Source organism: Ursus americanus, chromosome 32 (genome assembly GCF_024610735.1).
Source record: "Ursus americanus isolate L20-20 chromosome 32, mUrsAme1.1.p, whole genome shotgun sequence".
Taxonomy (NCBI): domain Eukaryota; kingdom Metazoa; phylum Chordata; class Mammalia; order Carnivora; family Ursidae; genus Ursus; species Ursus americanus.
Window position 1 is genome coordinate 16,460,136 of NC_142158.1, and position 10,979 is coordinate 16,471,114.

Sequence of the window (10,979 nt, forward strand, 5' to 3'; positions counted from 1 at the left end):
CCCTTCCTCGAAGTTTTCATTATCAATAAATGCCTGTGATATCAGCTGAGATTGCTTAGCCCACACATCCGGCCTGTATCTTAATTGTAATAACTTCTTGTCACACACAGCCAACTCAGTTGATGTATGGAAACATTGGATTTTTTTTTTCTCTCCTCCCCATCCTCCCCGCTGGACCTCCAGCCCCCTTCTCTCCATTCCCCATTCCCAACCTCACGGAGCCCGGAAAGTCTTGCAGCATTCCTGAAAAGTTACATAAGACACCAGAAGTAGATAACATTGTATGTTTCTGAGTTTAAAACGCAGAATGTTTATGCCTGTAGGGAGAGAAGAATGAAAGAATATCTTTTTCAGGAATCCTATCTGAAATGACTGGAGTCTGAGAAGTGTTTCCCTTAGTGTAAAAATGATGTTTGAGGAGTTTGGGTGTTCTTGACTACCTAGTCCATGGCAAGTTCTTTGTTGCTTAAGAATAAATAACAAGGACCTAAGGGGCCAGGGTACAGGCAGCAAGGCTGAGATTTCTAAGGTTTCGCTGGAGGCAGGGGCGGTGGAAATAGACCTTCAGATCCAAGAACAGTATCTTTGTGCCAAGACCCAGTCTTCTTTTAATGGTATACAAGGACCAATGGGATGGAGGACGCAAGTCTTGGCTTGACATGAAAGAAAGGCAAGCTAGGTTCTCCCTTTGGCATTCGATCACCTTGCTAATGGCTGGCTTGCACCCCGGTCTGTCCAACACCGCGATCTTTAATCACAGCAGCCTTTCCCATCTGGCATAAGAGACACCTTCTCTGAGAACCAAAGAGACTATGCTGTAATTCAAAAGAGGAAATCATGTAGTTGGCAAATGAGAGCGCCAAAAGAAGAGGTTTCATGTGTAAACATATTTGCCCAAATCAATATGCCACACAGAATTGGTTCTTCCGAGGCCTCCTGACCTTGCCCTTCCCTTCAGCGAGGTCAGCAGCAGCACGCACGCAGCCCCACGGCTGATTCCAACACAGTGCAACTGTCTCCAAGGCAACACTGATTTAAGGTCATCTCAGTGCTGCCCAATTTCCAGGAAACTTCTGGGGCGCTCTGTTCTCTGCGGTCTGGCATCAGGATGGAAAGTTTAACCTGAGCACAAGTGGAGGCTGGTTGGTTCCTACAGACTCTGCATTCTTTTCTCCGGTGGGTCGGGTTTGTGAACAAGGCTCGGCCCCACCTGTAGTGTAAATATTTTTGAAAGCCTCGTAGAGTGTAGACATGACCTCTGCCCAATGCACTTACCACCCATCTAGATAAGTAAGAACAGGAGGGAAATGCAGGGAGCGTCTCCGCTCCTCACCTTAGAATGGAAGTGACTTGGGAAAAAGGAGTCAATGAAAGAGAACTGTAACAATACAAAAATGTTCAGGCTCGTTTCTTCCCTCTGTCCTGCTTGGCCCCTGCTGTTGTTTCTTTGCCAGCCTGCTGAATTCATCTATTTTACTTTCTGTAATAAAGGTATGCCACGGTGCGACCAGGAACTGCTGAATGTAACCGAAATAAAGTGCAGCGTTTACCAAGGAGGCTCTTCGCGGCAATGATGCCCCTTTGTTGTATTTTACATATTGAGGTCGGATGGACAGACAGCAAAGGTGGGCCTGTTCCGAGCACGCAACTTGGTGAGTTTGCGATAAGTAGTCCCTTTGTTTTAAATATTGTCTCAGCTAGTTCTTTCTTGCATGAGTGCTTTTACCCAATGTCACAGATGCTGTTCATTCCTGCATGCATTCGCCAGAAGCCTATAGAACCCTGCTAAGCAGAAGACACTGTGCAAAGGCGTGCGACAGGGAGAGAGGCCATTGCGATGCCATCTGTCAGAGCTGTGGAAGACAAGAGGAAGTGACCGCCACACCCAGATGGACAGTCCAAGGGATGATCCTGAGCACAAGGTAACCAAAGGACACTCAACCTGGTCACTTATTAACCTCTCTGTGTTTCAGGTTTCCCATCTGTAACATGGGGACAAAACTAGTATTTCCATGGAGGTGTCTGATGAATTAGATCTGGGTTTCAAGTAACTGTCTTCTATTTGTAACTCATCCCTGGCCCAGGAAGTTCAAGGAGATGACATGACCCATTTGCTGGCTGAGTTGCAGTGACTCCTGATGCTGAGTGGGGAGGAAAGGGAAGTTGGGTTTTCTTCCTTTGTGAGGACTGAGTCTCCCCGCAGCGTCCATCACTTTGTAGGGTTACGTTAGACACGGACGTGGCAAGTCCCGCCCAACTGGGTAGAGACAAATTTCCATCACCCAGACCTTGGGCAAAGTGTGGCTCGCCGAATCTCTGGACGTTCTAGAAGGCATGAGAACGTGACCATGTGTAGTGCTTGATGTGCAGACAGACCCAAGGGCACAGAGAGCAGCTGCAGTTCACGTGCCCAACAAGAGCCAGGTTCCCTTTGGCAAACAGGACGCTCTACCCCATAGCTTTATCTCGAGTTGCTACATCTCAACACGGGAGCTCACACGGAGGAAGATCTCGGGATGAGCACTGCTAATGAACCAAAGAATTGAAGCTGGTTAAACTCTTAAAAAGGCATTAACCACTAGCTGGGAGAAACTGCCATGTTAAGACTAAAATTTTCATTTGACCTGGAAGATCGCAGTAGGATGAAGAGGTTTGGGAAGATGGAATTTGGTGGGCGATGCCTCTTACCTAAGAGATAGATTAACAACGCATCTCCACTTCGGTGACATCCAAAAACAGACACTAAAGAAACTCTTCAGTGAAAAAGTTCATACTCGTCATGATACCAAAGAGCCAAAATCCAGGGAAACAAGGTGATGTAAGTAAAATAAGCACGCACACGCACCCAAAGGGAACTACTCTTCACAATCACCTCGTGAAATAGATGTTACCCCCCACTTACAGAAGAGGAAACTGAGGCCTAAAAAGATAAAGGGATTTGCACAAGGTCATCCCAAATCACCTTTGTCTGGCTTTAAAACCTGAACAGTCAATACTGCAATATTCTTTCAAGTCAGAGATTTACTTACATCAAATGCACCACTTCCAAAAAGGGGAGACACCCAAGGCTACGTATGGCTCTGCAGCCTTAACCATAATATAATATTATCTAATGTCAAGGGATTTTTAAAAAAATAAATCATCCTCTAGGGCAAAGGCTGGAAAACTGTAGCCCATGGTCCAAATCCAGTCTTCTGTCTTCCTTCATAAAGAAAATTTTATTGGAATACACGCATGCCTTTACGTACTGTCCATGGTCATGTTCAAGCTACAATGGTGGAGGAAAGTAGCTGCTACAGAAACCCTATGCTCTGCAAAACTGAAAATACCTACTGTCTGGTCCTTTTCAAATTGATACAAAAGGGTTAGTATAAAATGAATCCATCGGCCTATGTATTATAGTCAATATTTTACAGTGTTCATAATATTAACTGTGGCACTTCTCGCAACTTCTTGCACATCAGAAAAGATTCAAGGCCACTTGATGCAGTTTTAGGGTTAAGTATATTTTATACCACTCAAATTCTTTTAGGCAAAGCATCCTACTCCCCAGTCACCCTGGATAAATAAAATCCTGACGTGAAAGTACTCTACTATCTCTAGCCTACAGCTCAAATTGCTACAGTAAAAGCTACATCCTGGTTGTGGACTCAGCAAATGTATTCATATTAAAACACGGTTTAGATTTTAATTTTGTGTTACCACCCCCTCTTGTACAATTGGGTTTCTGTTGTTTGCTGCGTATCTTTCCTTCTCAGCTTACGAGCACTTGCATTCTTCTGTATCTAAATCTTCAAACAACAATACGATGAGTAAAAGACAATTGTTCCTCATAAGAACTAGGATGATCAGTAGGGGAAGAAAGGGATAAAGAAAGGGGGGGTAATCAGAAGGGGGAATGAAACATGAGAGACTATGGACTATGAGAAACAAACTGAGGGCTTCAGAGGGGAGGGGGGTGGGGGAATGGGATGGACTGGTGATGGGTAGTAAGGAGGGCACATATTGCATGGTGCACTGGGTGTTATACACAACTAATGAGTCATCGAGCCTTACATCGGAAACCAGGGATGTACTGTATGGTGACTAACAATATAATAAAAAATCATAAGGGGCGCCTGGGTGGCACAGCAGTTAAGCGTCTGCCTTCGGCTCAGGGCATGATCCCGGCGTTATGGGATCGAGAGACACATCAGGCTCCTCCGCTATGAGCCTGCTTCTTCCTCTCCCACTCCCCCTGCTTGTGTTCCCTCTCTCTCGCTGGCTATCTCTCTCTCTGTCAAATAAATAAATAAAATCTTTAAAAAATAAAAAAATAAAAAATAAAAAAATAAAAAATCTAAAAAAAAAAGAAATTAATTAGTAGAACACTGGTAAAAAATTAAAAAAAAAGAAGACAATTGTTCCTGTCTTTTCTACTTTTCTTTTTCTGCTGATTCGTTTGCATTAGCTTCCAAACATGCTTTCATTTTCTCTCATCTTAAAAAAAAGAAAAAATGTTTCTTTTGATCAAACATCCCCCCTACGGTCCTGCTTGCTAACATTTCCTTAAAGTATAAGTCCTTCAGAACTTTCTTCAATTTCTCCTCTTTCTTCCCTTTCAAACTTCTCTAAGCAGGCTTTTGTCCTCCCCAGTCCCACTCCCGCTACTAGCAGTCAGCAGTGACCTTGTCGTCAAACCTCTACTCAGCTCCCAATCCTCATGCCACCTGACTTACAACCGCCAGCAGCTGACGTGCTCACCTGCTCTACTCTCCTTGATATACCGTCCTTCCTTGGCTTGCAGGGTGCCACGCTGTCTTGGGATCTTGACTTTTGTCCCAGTTCATACCTAGAACTGTGCCTGACACATGGTTAATGCCCGGCAAATACGTGTTTAAATAAAGGAGAATGGGACATCTCACCTCATCTGCAATAAAATAAATTCACGCCACTGTTTACAGGATACTATCAAATGCTGTTTGAAAGCTTATTTAAAAAATGTGTATCCAAAATCCCAATGATCACATTCCAGGGCAAAAGTATCAAGTACTGTTGACAAAATAACTATCCTTCATCTATCTATCTATCTATCTGCAGACTGACTTCCTTCAAGGTATTTAAAGAAACTAAAATTTTTTATTGATAAAACAATGACAGTATTTTATTCTTCTGAGAATACTACCCATTTGGGGGAAAGAGTTACAAATCTGGGTAGATCGTTGATTGAAATGCATGGCCTGACATCTTTCTTCTTCACTTATCATCGTGCGTGACAGAAGTTGTAAGAAGACCCTTGGGAATATATCAGTGATGGATACAACGGTGGCTAGCCATGTTAGCAAGGCCATTTGAGGAGAAGGGCATTAGGATCAGGATGACACATTATCTGGTCAGATAATAGGCGGCACATAGTAGGGGAATCTTCCCTGCCTTCCTGTTCCCTGTGAAACAGAAGCTAAGCTCATTGCGGGTGTCCGATAATACTTCGGAATGGAACGGAATTGAAAAAAAAGAAAAAAGCATCCTGGTAGATTGTAACTGAGTTGTTTTGATTTAAGAAGCATTTTTTACTCAACATGTCTCTCCCAGATCATAATGTTTGTATGTGATAAATAGAAATTAAGAATCCAGACTCTCAACGGTTATTCAAAACAGCCTTTGTGAAAGCTGAAAGTGATTTTATTGAGCACCTGCACGTTGAAGGAGACGAAAAGCACGTATCACGAGAACACTGTAAACATAGTGTGAGGACGAAGCTGGGATTGTGATGCACAGGGCTTCCTCTGGGCGGTGACATGCCACCAAGACAAATGGCATTCCAGCCACTCAGTTGGCCAACGTCAAAGATTATTAACCAATTTCCGTCCTGTTCTTTTTTTTTAATGGGTTTTAATGACCAGGCAAGATTTCACTGTTTAATATTTAAACAAATGTTTTTATGCGGAGACAATAAAGCCACTGTTGAGACTGGCTAGAACTGTTTAACATTCTCCAGTATGGCTGACTGCCATTCCTGCTGGAGTAAACGGCATAAGTTGATTTCTAGAAGTGTTCAGAATTTAAAGCTCTTTTGGGTGACACATGGGAATGGAATCTCCTCGAGTGGCACACATAGCATACCAGGTGTGTGTGGTCTGCCCCGCAGGGTGAGTTCCTCTATTGTTCTGGCTCTCCTAGCAGAACACAATTTGGTTAGTGTAGCTTGTCTTGGCTGAACGAACTGGCTTGCCTCCATGTGCTGCTCCCTGTCTGCATTAACTCTTATCAAATTGCCGATGGCCTTTTATATCCCCCTTCTTAATTACCCACCATCAAATGCAGGAGGGTGGTGGGCTTCTGTTCCGAGGTTCAGTATCCCTCATTGGTAAGATGACCTGGAATGAACCTTTGAGGTAAGCTTTCTTAGTGTCCGAGGATATTGAAATATGAGGCAGGACATCGCTCAAAAGCCACTTTGACCTATTTAAACAGTAGTTCCGTATTTTTTTCCTCAGAGTCAGGTGTTATAACGTTTGGATTGTAGCAAGAAGGGTAATTTTACAAAATGTTCAGGATCTTTTAGGCATCTGAAGAAACCGCGATGGCCAAGTCCACGAACGATCTTTGATGACACCCCGAGGGAGGTATTATCTCTTATCTCTTTTAAGGTTGACTGTCGATAGGACAGGCTCCAAATTGTGTCACTATCCCTGTGGGTATTTAACCACACAACCCTCAAAATACTGAAGTTGTACATTCTACTTGTGCTCACCATGTTTTAACTAGTTTTTTTGCCTAGATGAGAATGGGGTCCAAGATAAAAGCCAGCATTTGGAAACAACATTATAAACCATGTGAAGTGCTACAAACACAGCAACAAGACAGGGACCAAATAGAATTTAGGAAAAGTGTGTTGATTTCTATTGTTTAAACTTGCCTTCTTTAATAACAATCTTTATACATCTCAAATGTAAAAAATGAAATCATTGAATATTACTGTGTATAAATTCTAAAACTTCCATGACTCACTGTCTGATAGTTAAGATGATTCCTCCAATCCAACACCCATAGAATATGCATTGGAGAACACACTTTCTCAAAAGGGGCATGAGTTAGTATCAATTCATCCATGTTCTCTCACCTAGCTCTCCTGGACTTCTGATTTTAGAAATGGCTGCCCAGAACCAGAAAACCATTTACAGCCACCTGGCCACAGGGAGAAGTGTTTCCCAAATTTCAGATCAGAAGTATTATTTGGGGCATTTGTTAAAAATATGGATTCCCTTCACCTTTTCCCGCCTACCTCTCACTTCAGGTTGACTCATTATATATGGATTGGAGCCCAAGAATACAGATTGTTAAAAGTCAATCTTTTATGTAGGGAAATTGTGTGAGACACTTTTCCAGGATATAGAATCCCCAAATTCTGACCTCACCAATTGAAGATGTACCAGTTTTGTGGCTTAATATATTCACAGGGAGTGAACAAGAGAAACTGGAAACGAACAAAGATACAAAAAGCATATATAAAGAATAAAAATGATAAGAGAAAAAGAAAGTTAAGCACAACAATGATCAGAGATAAGTAGTGACTACAAACTTAGGATATGAGAATATGAGGAAAAAAGAAAACCAGACAGAAAGACAGAGATACAGAGAGAGAGATTGATTTCCAGAAAAGTCTGCTTTCTCACATCTACTCTGAATTAGTCTTGGACTTGTGTCCAAGATCAAGGTCCCCTGTTCTCATGACAGTGCTCAATTGCCCCTCTCTTTTATGTATGTAGTTTTAGACAACTGGAAGCTAATTAGCAATACGTGAAGTTTTGTTATTAATGTGTTTATTTTAAAAATAGAAATCACTAAGGAAAATAAGTAGGGGTAGGAGATGTGTTGGTGGAATCACTACCATTAACTGAGCGTCCAGCTATGTTCCACACGCTATCCTCGTGTTCTAACATTTTTTTATTGATCTTCACAACTCTCCGAGAGAGGTTTTATTACAATTTTATTGATAAAGAAACAGAAGCTCAGAGAAGTGGTTTATCGAAGGTCACATCATCTAGCAGTGACAACTGAGGTTTGAACTCAGACGCATCTCTTTCTAGTACATCCTATGCTCATGAGACAGTAAGCTGTGGATTGAGAGGCAAGAATTTGGATTCACTTCCCGGGTTGGCTGATGACTCATTGTGTGTATTTAGATCTGTGTTTAGGTTCCTTTGTGCCTTGGTTTCCATATCTTCCAGTCTGCAGACAACTTTTCCGTTATCTGGTCAATATAGAATCTGTTGGAAGTTAAGTATGGGGTTTCTATTTGGGCTCTACGTCTGGTGTGAAATTGGGAGGAACGTATTCAAAATCTTTTGGTTGCTATCAAAATGGCAGCAGTGGCTCACAAGTGAGGGAGCCCATTAAAGCCATTCGAGGAACTATTCGCCTATCTGGGAGCCATCTGATGAGTTACTATTGCCTTCGGACCTTGTCTCATACTTACCAGCTTGCTAAATTCTGACAAAAGGGACAGAGTGAAGCTACTATCTAAAATAAAGTGTTCTGTTCCAACTGGCAAAAGGCAAACATGATCTCCCAGACACTCTTGCCTAGAAGTAACCGTTCTCTAATGAGTTGCTGTTTTTATTAAATATTATGTAGAGCTGATTCATCCTCTTGGATTATAGGAGACACAAACATAACGCAATGTGCTTTTCCTATGCAGAAGCTATTTGCAGCTATGTAACAAGTCCCGAGTGAATGTCTGAAAATCAGTCATGTTTGTACAGATTTAAAGAGGTTTGCACAAACTTTGAAAAAATTAAAAATAAGCATTTTTGAACAATCACTTCCATCCAAAGGACAGTGCTCCCTGGTGTCAAGGCGTTTCCTTTGCAAGAAGGAGCTGGGGGATATGAAAAAGAACATGAAATTAATGTTAAGAAAACAGATGTCCAGAGCCTTAGGGACTAGCATTGCAATTCCTGAGCAAGAGAGCTATAAAGTGCAAATGAGTCCAGGAAGGAAATGTGATAATGTGGGGGAGTGATAATCTATTGGGTAGGTCCTAGGTCTGTAGGGTTTTCATATTTTCAACAACGACTCAGTGATGGCACCAAGAACATATTTGTGTTCAATAAGTTAATAGGTGACCCGAGGCTGACCCAGAGAAAATTAAAGTTCAAAATTCCTTTATTCAAGGTGGGGGATAAACTTGGTGAAAAATTTAAGGATACTTTCCAGACAATGCAAACACTATGGAAATTAACATGGCAGGAGAGAGTTGTTTGGGGTTTACAATGAACTTCATGCTATCTCTAAGTCACCAGTACACAATTATAGTAATGTTTCCAAAGAAGCATGTAGGATGTACAGTAATTAACTGGAAAGGGAGTATATGGTGGGCCCCCTTTTCTCTAGTCAGTAAAGCAATGACAGAAGGAGAAAATAGGAGGGAACTGTAGAATGGGAGATTCAGGTCAACCAAGGGGATGAGATTTGCAATAAAGCAAACTGTTCAATACCAGAATATCTGGTTAAGGATGTAATTATCATCCTTATTATCACTTTCTTGAGGTCTTTAAAAATCAGAGCATTTCTTGTGCAACCAGGACAAGGTGCATGCTATCAGGATGGCCAACACAAACTGCATCTAGGCTTAGATGATTCTTTAAGGCTCCCTTGGTCTGTTGCTTCCATGGACATATGAGAGGAAAGTGCAGGCTGTTCGAAACTTCCCTGGGCCTCCTGCTCTCATCCTGGACCCAGACAGCTCTCGGGATAACCAGACTTAGGCTGTGCTGGCTTTTCATCGCTCCATGTTAATTGACTCTGAAGTTGGAGCACATCCCTGTTTCTTCCCACTCTATCCCCCAAAATGGAAATGGATGAGTTCATTTTCTCCCACCCTGAACCAGCTCTGACTTTGCTAGCTCATGTTCTCAAATTTAGTTGTCTCACATGCCAGCCTGAGATAAAGAGGCAAAAAAAAAAAAAAAAGAAGAAAGAGGGTAAAAGAAGAGAAAGCACAGGTGGTACCAAGAGGATGGCCGGGGATGTGAGCCTTGGTTTAATTTCCATTTGTACATCATCTTGAATGGCAGTCAACATCAGTTAAAATGCTATCTTGACTGTGGAAATGTAGCTTTAATGAAAATTGCTCAGTCTCCCCCTTTCAATCCATTTGCTACCCTGAAACTAGAAACTCTGAAACTTCCAGTTCTTTGCATTATTGAAGAAGTGGTCTCTGATTAAAGAATAAAAGTCGTCTTGAGTTATAAGAGACTTTAGAGGAAGAGTATCTAGTCTAATAACTTTATTTTACAAATTAGCAAATGAAGAGCCAGGGGGATAAATGATGAGAACAAAATCACCCTCCTCTGGTTTACAGTCAAGATTCTGGGCTTCTTTTCTTTAAGATTTTATTTATTTATTTGAGACAGAGAGAATGAGCAGGAGGGAGGGGCAGAAGGAGAGAGAGAGAGAGAAGCAGGGTCACTGCTGAACAGGAAGCCTGATGCGAGGCTTAATTCTAGGACCCGGATATCATGACCTGAGCTGAAGGCAGACGCTTGAGCGACTGAGCCAGCCAGGTGCCCCTGGATTGTGGGCTTCTTGTGAGCGGAACATTTGTCCATTTTTTTCTGCCATATCCTCAGAACTTAGCACAGTGCTACACATACAGTAGAAACTCAACATGTATTTATTGAATGAATAAATAAATGACTTCTGATACCCTTTCTCATGGTCTTCCCATTCAAGCACACATTTTAGTTTAAAAAAAAAATCCAAAAAGCAATCTGAGGACCAATTTAGCTTACTTCACCCCACCTCGAGCCCTGAAATGACCTAATATTTTATCTTGGAATGTTCCACTGTGTTTCCAAAAATTCTTAGTATGCTGTAGTGTGGTTTGACTTAATTCTGTTTTCACAAAAAAAAGGTTGGCTAAGTGAGCCTTTCACAAATGCTCCATTGTTATCACCAGACTCAAACTTTCGCCAATGAAAAAGCGTCATCTTATT